Consider the following 18,445-nt stretch of genomic DNA (forward strand, 5'->3'; position numbering starts at 1 on the left):
TGAGCGGGAGAGCGGCCGGTAGAGGCGCGGCCGGAGGCGCCGCCGCCGGTATCGCGGAGGACGGGGGATGCGGAGCGGGAGCGCGGCGGCGGCGGGCTCCGAGGCGCCGAGCGAAGCGGCGGCTGCTCCGCGGTGCTCCGCGTGACTGAACCCCGAGCGCGGCCGCCGGCGGCCGCAGGAAGAGGGGGCCGAGGCGGCGGCGGCCGGCGGCGCTCCGTGCCCGGCGGTGCCCCGGCCGTAGCGGCCGCCGCCCGGCGAGCTCCCGGCCGCGCGACGGCGGCGAGGCCGGCCGCGAATCGACTCGCTGCGAGGCGGCGGCGGCGAGCGGGCGCCGGGCGGCTCGTCCCTCCCGCCGCCGCCGGCGTCGCCCGAGGATTCGCCCCGCGGGACTCTGCCCCGGGCGGCCGGTGACAGCGGGGCCGGGGCAGCCCCGCCGCCGCCCTCGGTCTCCCGCCGGCCCCGAAGCGTCACCGAGGTGAGTGCGGGCGGTGGGCGCCGCGGGTTCCGCTTTCCGGCCCGCGCTGGGGGGGAAGCGCGGGGCGAGCGCCGCGTGCTGGGCTGCCGCCCGCCTTCCGTGCCTGCCTCCCTGCCGGCCTCACGCCGGCCCCCGGCAGCGTGCCTGCCCCGCGGCGGGCGGCGGCCCGGCCCTGCTCCGATCCGGCCGTGAGGGGCCGTTACGTAACCGGGCAGCGTTTGGGGCCCTCAGCCTCGCTCTCCTTCCTCGGAGCCGGAGAGGATCGAGGCAAAGCCAGGCGCTCCTCCGAGCGGTGCCCTGAGTAACTTAGTTTTCGTGTGGGGTGTCCGTGTAGCTGTGCTCGTGGCTCTCTTCCGTTCCGAGCAGCTCTCCTCTGCCCTCTGCCCCCCGTCTTTGAACACGGCCGAGGGTTGGGGTCCCACCGGTGTCAGCCCGGAGGAGCTGTCGGTCTGTGGGTGCTCGGAGTGAGGTGCGGGAATGGAACCCAATTGCTGTGCGGCGGCTGCTGGGAGAAAGAACTTTTATGGCAACGAGCGGAGTGAGGCGGCATCTCCCGTACGTGTACATGGTGTCTGTGAGCTGTACGAGGGCACGGCCAGCGGCCGTACAGAGCGGCAGCATGCGGGGAACCCCGAATCCTGGTGTGCTGCTGCTCCCAGCTCGCATGGGCAGCGAGCTTGGGGTGCCCCAGGTGCGTGGAGCACCGCAGCAGTCATCTCCCTTGTCAACACGAAGGGCTGCTTACACTGCAGAAAGCACTTTGCTTTGCCATCTCAGTGTGTTCTCCTGTGAGTGGTACTGTCAGCATGGAGCGTGCTGTCAGCTCCCCTTGTCTGTAACACGTGCATGCAGTGCAGAGAGGTGTTTCCCAAGTGGTGTGGTGTCCCTGGACAGTGGCGTGGGCGTCACTTGGCAAGGACACTGGGAGCGAGCCACCCTTGCGATCAAGGTGACAGTGACAGCAGCGGGGTGGCTGCTGGGTGCCGCCTGGCTTCCCACAGCCCTGAGCTGTATGAGCAGAGCCGCCTGATTCCTCAATGTGGAGCGCAGCACCCGGTGACATTACTGAAAGTCACAGACATGTGGTAGTGGTTACATGTGAGGGGCATTGCAGAGCCTGGTGGCTCCGAGGGGTGCTGCTCCACTTGTGCTCTGCAGCGCATCCCTCTCCTGGGTGACGTGGGCTGGGTCTGCCTCAGGAATGGGGGGTGGGAGGGTGGTTCGGTGTGGCTGAGCTGCTGCTTCGGCCCTGCTGGAGTCCTGCCCTGTGAGAGCTTCCCTGCTGCTGGTGCTGCCCTTCCTGCACTGTGGACATGTTGGCTGTGGACTTGTGTGTTTTTCTGTCTGGATGCTCTCTCACCAGTGCTCCTGTGTAAGCCCCAGGATACCAGCTTGGGACAGAGGTTCGGTTCACAAGGCCGTGGGGGACCTGCTGGTGTTCCTGCCTGTTGCTCTGCGTGACCTGTGAACAAAGCCTTTGGGATGTAGGTTACCTTAAAGTGCCTTCTGAGAGTCGGAGTGATATTTCTGAGCATGAGGCTTCATTGTGCTTCTAAACAGATCTCTCTGCACAAGAGTTCTGAAGTTCTTTTATTTGGGAGTCTCTGGTGACGTGCTTTAGACCGAATTATACTGTATGTTTCCCATCGTAGTTCAGGTTGCTCTTTATGACCTTGACTTCTGAAGTTTGCCTGTATGATGAGGACCATTCCTTTCCCCAACACCAGCAGGCCCCAGTGGTGCTTACAGCACTGAGGCTGTGCAGTGGAGCTGCTCAGCATCCCGGTGGCTGCAGGCCTGTGGCAGGTCATGAGAGGGATGCTGAAGGCTGCTGTCCTGCTGAGGGCCTTACACCAGTGCTCTTGGTTATAACACACCGCAGCAATGACTATGGAAGTGTGGTTATGCACCATGTCAAAAAAGTATAGCTCTGAAGGGTCTGCTTCCCACTTGCACTGAGTAGCATCTTAATTTTTGAAGTGTAAGCTGTTTCTGTTCTGGCTGTTGTGCAGTCTGCTAATCGCTGTGTACTTTCACCTCATGCTTTGTTATTCTTTATATGAGCAGTAAGAATTTCTGACCTCTTCAACCGAGATTCTTCAGATGTGCGGTGTAAAAATGAGAGCAGCTGTTCTCAGGTACTGGCTGAGAGTGAACAAGTAGCTTTATGAAGGTATTACTGTCCTGCTCGTGCTGGCTGCTGCTCCTATTGCATCCAAGCATTTCTCATTTCCAGCAGCTGTGCTCATACTGAGCAGAAGTCTTCCTGCAATTTCACAGGGATGCTTACAACCCTTCTGGTTTATACTAAGTCTGCTTCACTACGAAGTTGCTCACCATTGTAGAGACTGTCTGATTTTCAGAAACACAGAAGTGATGAATGCTGAGTTATATCTACCATTGTGTCACTTGTGCACTGGGGCTGATTAGCCCCTTGTTAGTTGCGTTTTCAGTCTCCTGTCACTGATGAAACCACCCTGACTGTTAGCTTTTCTACTTTTCAGATCTTTTAATCAGTGCCCTTAAGTGCAGCCTGCTCTGGGAATCCCTGGAGCATCCTGCTATTAACCTTCTGCAGAGCTGAATTTTGCCTCCGTACTCCTAGTCCAACCTTCCTGCTTCTTAGCTAGGAATAAAACAGCCTTTAATAAAGCCGAATATCACAGGAATCTGCAAGATACATCTGCAGTGTTGTGATCGTGGCTTTTACGCCCCTTGAGCAGCATATCCATTCTTCAGAGTGGTGTGCTAAATTTAACATCCCCAAATAAAATGTTTTAACTGCGTGCCTGTCTTAAAAGCATTTTGACACCATCTCCCACTAATTCCAGAAGAGCATTTTCCCTTATTTTTTTTTTACAGTCCTTCTAGTGAGCTTAGTCCATTATGTGAAGTCAGCCCATCATAAAAATCAATGTAATTGATATACTTTTAGCTAATGTATTAAAGAGCTGGCTAACTGCTCTATTACTCACTTTTTGATTGTTTAAATATGGTTTTGCACTATGAAATACGGATATTCGTAAGGGGCATTTACTTTCAATTACATTAGAAGCTTGTGACTTTGAACACTGTGTAAATATCTTGCACGTGTGCTGCTGTGCTAAGCCCCAGCTCCTGGAGGCGCAATCTGTTCTGGGATGAACTTGAGTTCTAGAGCTCTGCAAGTTACTGAGTGGCAGATCTTGGTTTCTCACATGGAGATGACTTTGGATTTCTTGCTGTTTAAAGAGCCAGTGGAGATGAGCACTCAAGTTGTGACGACCTCAGTTGTCATTGAAAGCCAGTGTTCATGGAGACCTGGTTGGTTCAGGAAAGGTGCCCTTGGCAAGGAGATCTCTGTAGGTCATCTCCTGATCTTGCTGGACTCCTGTTACCCAGAGCTTTATTTTCAAGCATTAAATAAAATCCTTTTCTCTTCTTCTCTGCTACCTTTAAATGGTAGATAAGTATGCAATGGAACCTGGTTGTGGAGTGATAGACTTCAAAACTTTTCTGTACCCCGAGGTATTTGGTTTTGGTAGTACCCGGATGGAGCTTTGTAGTGGTGTGTTTTTTCCCACAACTTGAATGGGTATTTAATAGCCTCTGCGACTCTCACTGATGCTTTCAGCTTTTGTGCTCTTTCTTTGTTATCAGATCTTACCCAACAGTTAGCATACCTACAGAGGTGGTTGTACTATCACTCTGTGTTGAGGACTGCTATTCTGCATGCTCTGGTGCTCGAGTTTGTGTTTATTTCCCAGGAAGAAGTTAGGTTCGCAAAGAGAGAGGAAAGCATCAGCTGCTTGGTGTTGTGGGAGCTCAGGCTGTATGTGGCAGCTCATGTGCTGTTGTACAGCTGTTGTTGAACTCATCCTCAGCTGAGGAGGGAAGTGTTTTCATACATCTTCTGTGCCATATTGGCATCAACTTTCAGAAGCTTTGCTCTGCTAGAAAGCTTCCCAACAAGCTAAGTCAGCTGATGTGCTGCTTCCCAGCTGAAAGGGAGTTGGCTTCCTTTGGCTCTGCTATCCCACAGCTCTAGTCTTGCTTTCGGAATCTTTGTCCTGTAAATTGCAAGTCAATGTATTGGAAGGTCTCCTCTGTTTTCATTAGTGCTGTGCATTCCTTGGTTAAGCTACACAAGCAGTAGAATCTCTGGTGAATTTTAACTACTTAATGTAGTTAAAACTTTGAGCATATTTGGGACACGTAGTATTTCATGTTAAGTTCCAATAGTTCCTCACATAAGAGAATCTCTGAAGTCATGTGATAATATTTGACATCCAAGTTACGTGGATCTGCTGAACTGGTGTGATGCTCAGTGCCCAAGCTGCCTCCGAAAACTCATTGAAGGCAAGTAAGAGGGTATGTTGTGATCTTGCTCTTCTTATTTTGCATTGGAAGAGACTCCCAGATTCTGTTGGTATGTCACACCAGCCGCAGCCATTGTCTCAGCACAGAGTACCCCGTGTTAGGTGATGCTTCAAAAAGGAGAGCTAGCCTCGTTTTGCAGGCACAGTGTAGTTAAGGCCTGCAAAACCTGCAGAATTTCAGTCTGTTTACTTCTCTGCAGCCACAGCTCATCATTATCTTTCTCTGTGCCATCCGAGGCTGCTCTGTATGTGTTAGTAATGCTTCAGAGCAGCTTGAGAATGGCAAGCCAGGATTGAGCTGAGAATTGGAAAGTGATGATAGCAGGATCCTTACGGGGGGAAGGAAGCAGGTTTTAGTTGTTTGGAAGGCTCTGTGAGAAGCAGACCTGAGGAGAAGAACGTTGGTAACAGGTTGAAATAGACCATCAACAGGTAGAAGGAGATTTGGAAGTACTCCTGCAGCCAAGGGAAGCAGCTGACTAAAAAACAGAAAGAAGTTGAACAAATGACCCCGGACCTCCATAAAGAGAAAGGTACCTATTACTGGTCTTCATCTGGTGTCTCCACAACAGGACTCTGAAATGAGTGTAACCATAGCACCTTGGATGAGCACTGACTGAAAGCAAGAAATAAAACCATCTCCCACCCCACCACAAGTGGATGACTTTCTGATGTAACTTCATGTGTCCACTTCTTAGCTGTGCTGGTTGGTATTATGCAGCAGACTTGTGGATCTTGAGGTGGTTCAAGTGCAGATTCGCCATAGGCTAAATATGAGTGGTCCAAGTTGTGTTTTCACTCTGTTGTTCAACAGTTTGATTACCATTATGAATAAATAGAGTATAGAGAACAGCCTGTGATCCTGTGTCTGTATCCTGTTTGTGACATTTCTACACTAAGTGCATCAAAAGAGTGAATGTTCAGTGTAGAGGCACTTTTAAAGCATCTTTAAGGACTCATTTAAGTTAAAATTAAAGTAATGAATTTATTTAATTTTCAGTTCATTATGTACTTAAAGTAATTGGAATCGATACACTTCTCAAACAAAGAGGCTGAATTCTAATTCCGAAGGCAGAACTCAGCTTTGACTGTTATCTCCAGACAGCACTTGTGTAAGAGATGATTCAGTTGGTGCTGGCTGGGGCGCTGCTTGGAGTGTCCTGTTTGTGAATTGCTGTTTCTTCAGAAACGTGTCCTTTTAAGACTATTTTGTGGCTTTGAACTCTAATGTCTATAGTGTCATGTGAGTGAGGAGAATGTCTGTTGTCTTTATCCCAGAAAAGCAATTGAAGACAGTCCTGTACTGGAGTGAGGTTTGGAATAAGGGGAACACTCAACCAGAACACCAGTGGAAACACTGTGTCTTTTTCATGCCTTTCCAATACCTTCTAGTAGGTTTTTTTTCTGTAGGGCTCACAGATCCAAAGTTTAAGCATGTGTATTTCTTCAAAGTTCAGTAAACTTGTTTTCAGTTTTCAAGTCCTGGAGACAACATGAAGTTCTGCTACTTAAAGTGAAGAGAGATACTACAGCTGAAGTACATTTATTTGAAATAAATATCTCAAGAAAAAATGGAACTGCCACAGAAAGCTCTTTGCCTGCGGAGAGGAGTTGTAAAATTGAAGTCCTTTTTCAAACTGACATTTCTGACTCTTTGATTTTTATTTTTTTTGAGGAAAATTTCCTAAACTGAAAGTCTGGAGAACAGCACGCTGAGTACTGAGTGGTGCAGTTCAGTGATGTTGGGGAGCAGGAGGAGACACGGCCACTTCCAGGAGTCTTAATGTAGGCTAAAATGATGTATGCTTTGTATCTGCCTCCAAATTCTGGTAGGCCTTTAGGTTCTTAGCACAACTTACCCCCATGCTCCAGTGCCAAGTACTTTGTGTTATCGCTTCGTGTGTTTAAAAGAAAAAAAAGAAGTGGTTACAGAGAGGATGGAGAAGTACATTAGGTTAGACTTCTGTTTGCTTTGGACTTAGTTTTGATCTCTGTATCTGGCCTCTTCAAAGAACAAGCTGCTGGCTGATAACGTTTCGGAAAAGTGCTGTAATATAGCTGTATTAGGGCAACTCCAAGCTGCTCAGTGCTTTCTTTTCTTCAGCTTTTGCTGGGGTTTATTTGGGTACTGAAGTGAATATGGAGAATAATGTGATAGAAAGGATGCACAGGAATCCTTTATTCATTGTAAAAGGTGGAGTTCCCTGCTAAAGCACAACAGAGTGGAGCAGCTGCTGGTAGCTTAGATGGCATATTCATCAAAAATGGTTTTCTTTCGGCTTCAAGTTAGTTCTAATGTATGGGTCACTGATTTTATGAATGTTGGACTAAAGTATTTTCAGAGAGCACAGATCTGCGTGAGGACTCCTTTGGCTGTGTGTAGCTCCAGAAGTAAGTGGTTGATAATTTAGCCTTCAAAATAGCTACGATGGGCTGAGAGCTTAAGGAATATTGATCATATTACATTAGAAAAACGTGTTTGTTGTAGGTTTTACGTGCATTTGATGATCAGCTGTGAATAGACTGGTTTAATTGCTAGGAACTGCATTAATATTTTAACACCTCTTAAGATCATTTATATGTTTCATGTTGAAATACTTTGTTGTACAAAATGTCTATTAAAAGAATGAGGCAAAATTTGTTCCGAGACTGTCCAGCAGCACCAACAGACTATTGCAGAAGATACTAAATAATCTATCAAGTCTTGTGAAAGTACAGGAGGCTCGAATCCTGGGGTTTGGACTCAATGATCTCTAAGGTCCCTTCCAACCCGCACCAGACTGTGAGACTGTGATATGGTTCCCCTGTTGAAAGGTGGAGGCTGTTTATTTTTACTTTTATTTTTTGATGTTAAGTATTCAAGCACTATTTCTCATGATTTTGCAATGGTGTCATGTAATAGAAAGAAAAAGGGTATTAAAACTCGTTATGAATGATTCAGTGAGTCTGGTGAGTAAGCAGAACTTTAAAATCAACAGCTAAGGCAAGATTCACCTTGTGTGCAAAGGTCCAACGCAAAACGTTTCTCTATCAGAATGTGCTAATCATGCCTAGTTTGTCACTGCTGTTGTAAATCATAAGAACTCTATGTTTCTAGTAGTTTATTTTAAAAATAATATATGGTATCTTGGTTGCTTCTGGGTGTTAATTATATTCTGAATCTGCTAAATCTTAAAAATAGAACAAACAAACAGAAAAACCCACGGAAAACCAAGGCCCTTGTTTTCTAAACGTAATTTGTTTTCTTTCTTTGCTAGCGTTTCTTTCTTCTTAGGAGCTTCTGCATCTTGCAGAGTTGTTGAATCACATCTTTTAGTTTGTCTTTCCACATCCAGGAAACGAATCACTTTGCTGCAACCAGTTAGGGCTTGAAATCTGCTGCGTATGAGAAACCAATTGTCCCAGTTTCAGCTGTGATCTGATTCACAGAAATACAATAATATATAATTTTCGTGCTCTGGATTGTATCACAGCTTTCTTACACAGCTTTGGACGTCTTGACTATTCCTTTTCTTCCCACAAATTGTGCTTTCCCAAACACTGGGGACTCGAGGCTGAAACAATGGTCCCTCTGCATTTCATGAGCGTTATGTATATTTGAAAGATATCTAAAGAATTTTTTTTTTAAACTACATTTTTCTCTTTGTTGAAAATGTCATAAAACTTCTCAAGTTCTGCTAGGAAAACAATGACTTTTATTTCTTTGGAACGTACCTCGTGTTATTTTCAGTAGAGTTAATGAATAGCACTGAGTTGCAGTCACTCTTCTGCCCTAATCCGCTGGTGTTTTTAAACAAAGAAACCACAATGGGATGTTTTCTTCTATTAAGTGAACAGCCTTTCATTATTGTCACTTCTACACGGAAGAGCCCAGGCTTCAATAGCATGCAGGCCAGGTTTTAGTTTCTAAATCAAATCTTTGACCCTGGTGTCTTCATAGCCAAACTTGAAACATTGAGACTGTATATATGTTTGATGCCAACTTTCTTAAAATCGGACCATCTTTTGTTGTGGAGGCTAATGAATTTGTGATTCACTACCACTTCCACCCACAGAGGTGAGCTGTATAGTCTATTTCTATAGAGCAGAAACAAGAACAATTTCTTGTTATTCTAAGAGACTGTTGCTGTATTGATCACTTGTAACTTGTGCTGGCTAATTGTTAGTTGGAAACAACTCTTATCAGCTACTGCTGGAGCATATCAGCTCAACGATTGTCAATAACTTGTGATTTCTCCTTGCTTGTTCACAGGGGTCTGTAATGTGTGGTTGAACGTGTTGTTAATTTTTATTCAGAAGGATATAGATTTAATACTGAGTGTGGAGAAGTGTATCTGAAGGAAGTTCAAATAAAAGGTTTCTTATTTGTCTTTTGATATCTGGTTTGATCCATCTTAGACCTGGCTATCTGCAAATGAGCTTAGCATTTTTTGGGGGGAAACTATTGCTTTTTAAGTGTAATTTGATGTTCTCAGGGAGGTGAAAAGATAGGAGAGGGGGGGAAAAAAAGAAAGAGAATATTATCTTAAAGCCAAGTTATAGAGAATGCATTTTATCGTACTGAGCATGTTCAGAAAATGCATGAGGTCTTAGATTTGCTTCTTCGTACAAGTTCTTGACATAGCTTTCTGGATATTTTCCATGTATTCCAAATGACCTAATGAGTTCTTTCGTGTTTTAAAAACACATTAAGCCATTACATAAAAAGCAAAGATATGTCTGGAGAGGCAGCCAGTACTCACGTAAGAGAAAAGTGATGACCAGCATCACTTGAGGTAAGTTGAAATCAATTTATGGCCGGCCACACGGAAGAGGAAATGTCACTTGGACTGCTGCGTTCAACTCTTTGGTTTAAGTAATTCCAAGTCTCGCTTTTCCCTTTTTGGAGAAGAAGGGATTAATTTGGCTCTTTGGTGGCTAGAACTGCTGCTATGACTTCAGCATCACAGAACTTGTGTGCTGAGCAGTTGCCTTCACAAAGGCAGGTTTTCTGATGTTTTTTTCTTTAATTCTCCCCTCTTGAAAAACAAACTTGAATACAGGAAGAATATTTTTAAAAATGTGGAGACACTTGTTTTGGCAGCATCTGTATATATTAAATATATAGCCCTCAAGTAATTAATCAAGTGTTTCCCTGGCTCTATACCAGCGTTGGCTGGACTTAAGCCGTTTGCCTGTAACTTGTCTATTTTCTTATCACATGTCAAATAAGGTAACTTCATACTCTGTGGTATGCTTGTAAAACCAAGCGGTGGTTCTTGGTGAATGCTTGCCCCATCAAGGCATCAGAATCTCTGTGGAAGGAGAAGAGTTGCCATTTGATGAGCTTTGATCTTACCTTCGGTCCTCCACTGCTTTTTTTCCCCACATGGGCTCTCACCCTCAGTTTGTTAGGCTGCTTTTAGTCACAGTTAGAGGGCAGAAGTCCCACAAACAGCCAGTTGAATGGGGTTTGGAGAAAACTGGTGCTGAAACAGAAGGAAATAATAGCGCTAGTTCTCTTTAAAGAGGCCATGGGGTAAGAACAAGGGTTGCCTGTTGTTTTTTTTTTTCCCCCTCTTCCTGGCTTGCCAGTTGACCAGTGAATGCTTTTACGTTTAGACTGACCAGATGGGATATGTAAACCTTAGAACAAACCATGGCATGTGGTATCTCTTGTTAAGCTGTTAATTAAGAGATGTGAGAGAGATGATAACATCATGTGGGGAACGGAAGTTTTGAGAGCTGTGGAATAAAGGAGAGCTCTTAAGGGCCGGCATCAAGGTGGTGAGGTTATTGCTGCTGGCTGTGGGAGAGTTGATCACTAGTTCTGCTTTTCAGAAGGCAGGATAGCTTGTTTTAGCGACGACTGCTTACAGATGGACTAATTTATTTCTAAGCATCAACATTCCGTAAGATACTTTTCAGTGTGCTGCTGCTTTTACTGCAGCTGGTCCTTTTAAATTTACAACAAAACCCACAAAGCCAGCCAGCTGCTGCTACAGACTAGTTTTTCTAGAAGAATATAGTTCTACAACTTAAGTCACTTTGCTTATGTTAATGAATAGTTGGTCGTGTTTCTTCTGTCCAGCACAGAGCTTTCATAGCTTTCTTATGAACTTATAAATATGAATTTACTGAAAGAGTGTGTGCTAAAATGGAGTTAGTTTGGATTTTGCTCTTTGAAAAGAGATTTGGCTTATAGAGTATCTGTTTGGTAGGTATCTCCTGTTGTTCTCTTGAAAAAACAAAGAGCAGCAGGGAAGCGTACTGTAGGCAAGGTGAAGATAAGATTAATGTACTGTTCATACATGTAAAGTGCGTAAGATGATGCAATTAAGGGAATGTAATCATCTGAATTTTTTTGAATACCACAAGGAAAAGTGATCAAAGTTCAATTCACCGTGCTGGCATTTCCTCTAGTACAGTAAAACCACGCCTTACTGCAGTAGAAGGTTTACTTCTTACCTGTGGCAGCTACTTCTATGCACTGCTTTGTTGAAGGCTATTTCAAGAAAGTAGATTACCTCAAGTAAATGATTGAAGTGAGGAAAATTTGGACTGGGTGTCCAAAGTGATGGTAGCATTTTTTAATGACTAAAAGTGAACGGGAATGCGGGCAATCACAATTACAGACTTTGGTAGCATCAGTACAGCTTCAAAGTGAGACCTCTGTGAGAAGATCCCACTGATGAGCCTAAAGCTGCAATCTCCAATCTCTGCACTGGGCATTGTGAAAGAGACAGTGACATCTCCCTGCTCAACTTTTTAGTTTACTGCAACTGCTTAACAGTGTTGGAGGGACTCTGTTTTAATGAGTTGCCTGAGGAGGGCAAGGAACAGCTCCAAGTATAAGTGAATGGAAGCTGGGCAACAAAAGACCAGCAGGAGGGGGAAGCAGAAGAGTTGGAAAAGGATAAAGCGTAGATTCCTTGCTCTTGAGTATTAAAAATAATAATGAATGCTTAAATGGCCAAATAGCATCTCACTAGCTGTTTTGACTAATAGTGACAGCTATGGTTGTGCAGCAAACTAGTAAAAGAATTGGCAAATCCCAGAACTATTAATAGGTTATAAAAGGAATGACTGTGGGGAGGATGTCCCTGTTGGTAGATAATGTTTTGACTGATATGATTAACCTGTCTAGCCAGTTTCAGGTAGGAAAAAATCAGTTTGACCTCCTTTCTTGCCCCTCATGACTCACTGACAAAGGACTAAATGTTCTTCACCTTTTAGTGCTTGCTTGCTTGCTGGAAATGCAACAGAGAATTGAAGTAATTGCTCTAAACACTGGAGAACTGGATATAATTCATGCTAAAGCTAGCTATAATTTTCAGGAAAATATCAGTGGAATCATTATATGAGATAGGGGGACTTTCATACTCCAATAAAACGTTCTACTGGCATATCCTGCACTTTGGCTTACAGCATGGGGTGCGTTGTTACAGCACTGGGGTGAGCTGGAGGTGGATGAGATTGTTGATGTATCTGGAGAAGATAGGGCATCCATTTAGCTAAACATTACTTGTGAGTCTAGACCAGATAGACAAGGTAATTATGTAAGGAATTAAACTTGCCCATTCTGTAAATATTTGTAATTTTCTGTTGCATGTGTTGAACATACCACCGAATTTTAGTCTTCTGCAAATTTATTTGCTGTGTTCATTCTTGCTAAGTAGAATGTTGAAACGGTATAAAAATACAACTGAATTTTCCCTTCTGTGTTCTTTTTTTCTAGGGATACAGAAGGTTGATAAGGCTATTGCTAAAAGTGTTATATTTAATCATCTTTTTATTTAGAGTTCGTTCAGAACTTACTTTCTTGAAGTGTGGAACACTTCTTGGTGCACATCTGAGAACAATGCTGACAAATCAGTGTTTTGAGTATACTTGGTTTGTAGAACACTTCAGCTTGCAAAGTAAATAACTGTCCTCAGCATTTGCTATTTTTTTTGGAAGCTGGTAGAGCACTTGAGCTGCTACTGAAGTTGGTTCTTAGTAATTTTATATCCAAGTAATTCAAGGCTAAATAGTCATGCATTGTACCATGGAAATCCAGCCTAGGTATTTTGGTGAGTGGACTTCTGTTTTGTTGGGAGCCTTACTAAGAGGTAATTGCAAGCCCCAAATTTTCAGTTGCAGATGAGGGTCTTTAAAGGTGCTTTTTCAGCTGGCTTTGCTTCTCTGGTTACTAATGATGATTTGGATTTGAGTCTTTTTAAAAAACAGAGTACATTTCCTGGTGTGTCTAAAAGGTTAGTTGATAGTTTCCATGTGAGCCAGTACTAAGAAGTGGCTCATATATCTTTTTTTGTTACATGGCTGAGTTGAAATGCCATTGAGTTAGAAGGCTTTGTTTCAGTGTACCATGAGGCACTCAACATCTTTGGATATTTCCTGCTTGTTTTTACTGACGTCCTGCTAAGAATTTTGGGCTAATATGTTTAAGGCAGTTCATCCGAAGATTTCTCCATCTTTCTGAAGAAGTTAAGGACACTACAGTGAACAGGCACAGAGAATTCATGTTTTCATTGTTGCTTTTGTAGATATATTTCTTAGAAGTGCCTTCTTTAATTTGAGTGCTTGTTGAGGTGTTCTATGGTATAATATACCTGCTATGAAATAAAACATTTAGGTGTATTTTTTGTGCAAGTCAGCATTCATTCTGTCTCATCTTTCTGTACAAACTAGCATGTATTTAACCCAGCCAAGACTTGGGTTATCTTGAGTACCTTCAGTTTTAGGGGCTGATTTGAAACTTAGACATCCTGCATGTTTTCACATTGCAACCTAGCTTTTGCTGTATTCCAGGACAAGCTTCTATACGGATTGTTCCTGTTGCATCCATTCACAGAACGCTGAAACCAAAATTATTCCTTAGCCTTGAACAAGCCCCGTGTGTTAGTGAAGCAAGTGTTTATACAAGTGATGTCTTTCCAGTTATGGGAAATGCAAAGTGGTTGGGTTTGTCAGAACAGCTGGTGAAGATTGCCAGCAGTGGAAGTTTCTCAGAATCTGAAGCAGCCTACCAGGTAGCAGGTTACTAATCCTTCCCTCTTGCTGTTGTGATGTAATTCACAGTGTTCTGGCCCACAGCGCTGCTAAAGGGCATTTAAATCAAGATAGAAAACAAAGAATTGGAGAAAATAGGAGAGAATTACCAAGCAGTAACCTTGTGTAAATGTAATGCAGTAGCAATGGAAGATTGCAAAACTGAAGAAGCTGCTGCTGAAATGAGCAGTCTTTCCTCTTCCTTTAGCTGGCTATTCTTTCCCCTCCTTTGGTTGTGACATAGATTACAAATGTTTCTGGATTACACTTCATCTCCATGTTTAATTGGCTTTAACCTGTGTCTAGATGTGTTGGTGTCTGAGAGGGAACCAGTGGAAACCAGAGGGAACCAGGGAACTGTAGGGACAGTGGGATGTACTGTTGCTTTCCTTGAGCTGCACTGCTGATTATTAGTGTTCCTGTTTCTTGATTTTTCGGCGTGATGTGTATGTAAACTGCGCACTTTTCTTCCTGGATACTGAAGTATCTGTTGGGTTTGTGCTCATGTTAAAAAAAAACAATAATAATAATAAAAATGAGAGAGGCACTGCAAACAGCTGGCTAGCTCAGCAATTAGTAAACAAAGGGAAATGGGGTATTTCTAGGAAGGAACTTAAAGATTTTCAGCATGATTTTGCGTGCTGGAATGCAGCACTGCCAAAGGCTGCATTGAAACAGCAGTGCTTTTTATAGAAGAGCTACTTCATGGGTTTGTTGTCGCTGTTTCCTTGTCCTTGTGATGACAGTGTTAACAGCTCCCGGCATTCGGCTGCAGCTACCTGTTACTGGCTGCACAAAGAGGGACAGAAAAGAAGCTCAGATCAGTGTTACTGAGTGCATCCATTGTTTTTGAAGCATGATAACGTAATGTTTCCTGCATTCCTTTGTGGTAAACAGAACTTCCCGAAAAAGGGAGCATTGTCTCACCTGAAGCCAGTAAATGTTTGTCTGCCTCCCTTTGCGTGGAAGAATGGAAGAAATTTATTCCTTTTTAAAGTGCTCTCCCTACTTTGCAAATGGGAAGGGATACTCGTTTGTTGGCTCAGCCAGGTTTCTGGTACTATTGCATGTGGGAGAACTTTGCTGGGAGACGGATCAAGATATTCGAAACTGGAGATTCTGTGGGAGGGTTAGTGTTTGTGTGTATGAAGACATATGCTCACTTAAGCAGCTTGTTGTTTTAGGGCTTGTAGACTGCTGCTGTTGACACCGACAGACGGTCTTAGTGGAATTTTTAAAGTCTGGTGGAAAGCAGAAAACCATTCCCGCTCTACTCCCATACATTTCCTTCCCCACGTCTTCTTTCACTGAAACACTGAACTTCTCAAAGAAGAGGATCCACGGTCTGGACCTTATTGTAGGGAAGAGTCTGCACTATTTCTGTGCTCCTCCAGGTTTACTTTTATATTCTGTAAACTTACTGTTCCTTGAGTTAAAGTCCTTCTAATTAGCGGTTGTGTTATTTTGGACTTTGGAGTAACAATCTGCTTGTTCACCTCTTAAACAGATGACTAATGTTTCCATGCCATCCTCAGGGAGTAACATTCCAACGTGTGAAAATACAGGGCTTCATAAAACCCTGCAGACAAGAATGCTGGTTTCCCTTTCACAACTTCTAATTACATCTTGTAAATGAAATAGGAAGTATTCTCTTATGAGTCCTTCTATAGTTAGATTTGGTTCCTAAGTTAGTAAATATGTAAGCAGCCTTTCTTAGCTATGTGTATAGTCATAAATAATGTGGTTTAGAATGAGTACTCTTTAATATTAATATTTCTCTTGCAATTAAGGTACGGAGCTGAATAGAAAGTAGGCTGTCTTTTACACCACAGTGCTGGGAGGAATGGTTTCTCAGCATCCAAGCAGACAATTAGATGTGTGAAGCGGTGGTTTTACACTGGGGACTGTACTGCTTAGTACTCTTCATGGGAAAATATGGTATTGAGATCCTTTGTAAATGTTGAGAAGCCCTGTGTAAATATGGCATCTGGTTGTGTTGTGGCACTGTAGAATATCCTAGGTTGGAACGGACCTGTAAGGGTCATCGAGTCCAGCTCCTGGCTCCACACAGCACCACATGGTATTCAAACCCTGTGTCTCTTGAGATTCTTGTGGCTCCTGTGGCGAAGCAGTTGCCAGTGAGGTCCAAAGTCAGTCTGCAGGAAGTGTGTTGTCTGTAATGTCAGCCAGCCATCTGCTGCTAGTCCCACCTGAGTGCAGGGAGAGCAGGGCCGCTGTAAATCTTATTTCCTCGCTCCTCTGATCATCCCCAGTGAATGCTTTGTCAGCTGAGGGAGTAGAGGTGCCCTTTGTGTTGTGTGCTGTGTGCCGCGTCCCCCATATGACTCGGGATTTACTGGTGGATTTGCAGTGTGTGGAACAACACAGGCAGTGTTCCCGGTGAGCAAGGGAAGGTGCAGAGGGGCTGCCAGCTCCCCACAGCCAACACACGGCTCTTTGTTCGTGATCCTGCTGAGACTAAGAGTGTTGCAGGGCCACCGATGCACTGTGCTTAAGGCTCGTATACATCGGCTCTGTCAAAATAAACCGGCTGTGCTCGTCGGTTTGCTAATCTTTTGTGTCCTGAAAGTTAAGAAAATCTTCCACCAACACAAAAAAGCTGTAGTGCTGCTCCTGTCGTGCACATAGTTTGTTTTTTTTCTTGGGCATTTAGGAGAGCAGCTGTGATAGCTTTTTAAAGTTATGCAATTGTGAGTCAGTGCTGTTACAGCTATGAAAGTCCGGAGAGATTTGCTAGTAATGACAGTGAATGTGATAGCAGACAGTTTGCTGCTGAGGACAGTAGATTGTCTTGCTTTTTTCACTTGTGCTTTCCAAGAGCGTAGTACTCTTAGCAAAGTGAAAACCAGTGTTTCTGTGGTTTTGATTGAGGATGGGAGTGTATTTTCCAGTTGACTTATAAAAAAATAATATTTACTTAGAGAAAAAAAAAAAACGTGGGCTGGCTCGAGTTGCTTTGAGGCAGTGTCCTCAAACAACAGAAGACAGAGGGCCTGTGAGAGGAAGGCGTTGCTGTGCTATTTGCAAGGCTGTGCTTGCCAGAATGACTGCTTTGTTGGTGAACAGCCTACTGACGACAACCAAGGAAAGCGAAGGCATCGCTTCAGGTATCAGCCTGATTGAAGTGACTGCTTCCTTGACAATTCCTTGTAAGTCCTGGGGAGATAGTATGATAGCAGCACGTACTTTACACCTCTTGAAAACATACATTTATTTGTAATTGGCTGATTATTACTTAAATGATGCCAGTGAATTGTTTCTTGAAAAATTATATGCAAGAAAAATGCTTAAATCTGTTGAATGAACCTTTTTTTTAGTGGGAATGATGGTTCCTCGTGCTGCATTAAGTATAGCCATGAAGAATTATAGAATAAAGCCATATTACATGTGTTATATGCTCTGTTATTGCATGTGTCATAGGGTTGCTTCGGTTAAATACTTGAATACAATGTGAGAATTTCATTCAAGCAGAAGCTGCTTGGTTGCTGTTTTTTTTTTCCCCAAATACTAAAAATATTCAAAGAACTTCATTTTAAGTCTGTAGACTACTCATATGCAGGGGTTGAAGCAAAGCTTTAGTTTGAGTTATCAGTGTTCCATACCATGCTATACTGCTACGTAACTGGTACCCTAATGTAAGTACTCCTAACCACTGTGGTGCTGGATGCGTTATCTGCATGTTCTGGTATCCACAGTTCCTAACCCACTTGCCTGTCTACATCAATAATGTGTAGAAATGGTCACTACTTCCTGATTACTTCGATTTTACATCAAGGAAATTAAAAGGCACAGCTCAGCTTCAGCTTGATTTCTCTTTACATTGAAGGTAAGACAGTCTTTTCTTAGTGCAATTTAGGGAAGCAAATTTCAAAGCCTTGTTCTGAAGCTCAGAGGCAGAATCAAACCGACCTAACTTCATCTGCAACAGGAAGCTTGTGGACTAGAGAAAGCCACATGTAATACTCTGACAGAGCAAGCTGAGGAAATGTAGCCTAGATGTTTTTAAAAAAAAAAGAAAAGAAAAGCTATTTTAAGAATTATGTGAAATCATTAGGTTAGCAGAAGCTGCTGTTGTTTTTCACTGGTTCACTTTCAGAAGGGAGAGGATATTCTATGGGTTTTCTTTTTAGTAGTTGTCTCAGTGATTGTTCATGTCCTGAAATTTCATTATCCGGTTCATGAGCAACTGGCATCTGAGAATAAATGCGGGTGCATCTGAAGTTGAAATGGCAATACCAAAGAATCCTGAGTGAAAAGATAGCTTGAAAGGATAGGCTGTGATTTAGTAGAATAAATGAAATATTTAATGCTTAGGAAAAAGTAACATAGAAGAGTGAGAACAACTGTTGAAGCAGTTCCTTCCAGCCTGTCATCCACCCCAATCTAGGACAAGCCATGAGTTATGAATTCATGATGCAATGTTGCTCACAAAGCGAAAGGGGAGTGTGTGTGTTGGCCTGAATAAGCAGTGGTATCATCTATAGGGCATGTTGAGTTGTACTTCCTGCTGTTTTGCTTATTGGGCGGTGCTGGATCAGTTTTGGCCACTGAACTTCAAGAA

At 43.7% G+C, this 18,445-nt stretch overlaps 1 protein-coding gene across 2 annotated transcripts in view; it reads left to right on the forward strand.

The window, feature by feature from the left end:
* The first annotated feature begins 348 nt into the window (after positions 1-348).
* GALNT1 (polypeptide N-acetylgalactosaminyltransferase 1) overlaps positions 349-18,445 on the forward strand; it is a 72,278-nt gene continuing 54,181 nt past the window's right edge. For both annotated transcript variants that reach the window (XM_015854314.2, XM_015854315.2), the window contains exon 1: positions 349-475. The gene's annotated coding sequence lies outside the window, so the exon portion shown is untranslated. The remainder of the gene's footprint in view (positions 476-18,445) is intronic.

This window comes from Coturnix japonica, chromosome 2 (assembly GCF_001577835.2).
Source record: "Coturnix japonica isolate 7356 chromosome 2, Coturnix japonica 2.1, whole genome shotgun sequence".
In the NCBI taxonomy this organism is placed as follows: Eukaryota; Metazoa; Chordata; class Aves; order Galliformes; family Phasianidae; genus Coturnix; species Coturnix japonica.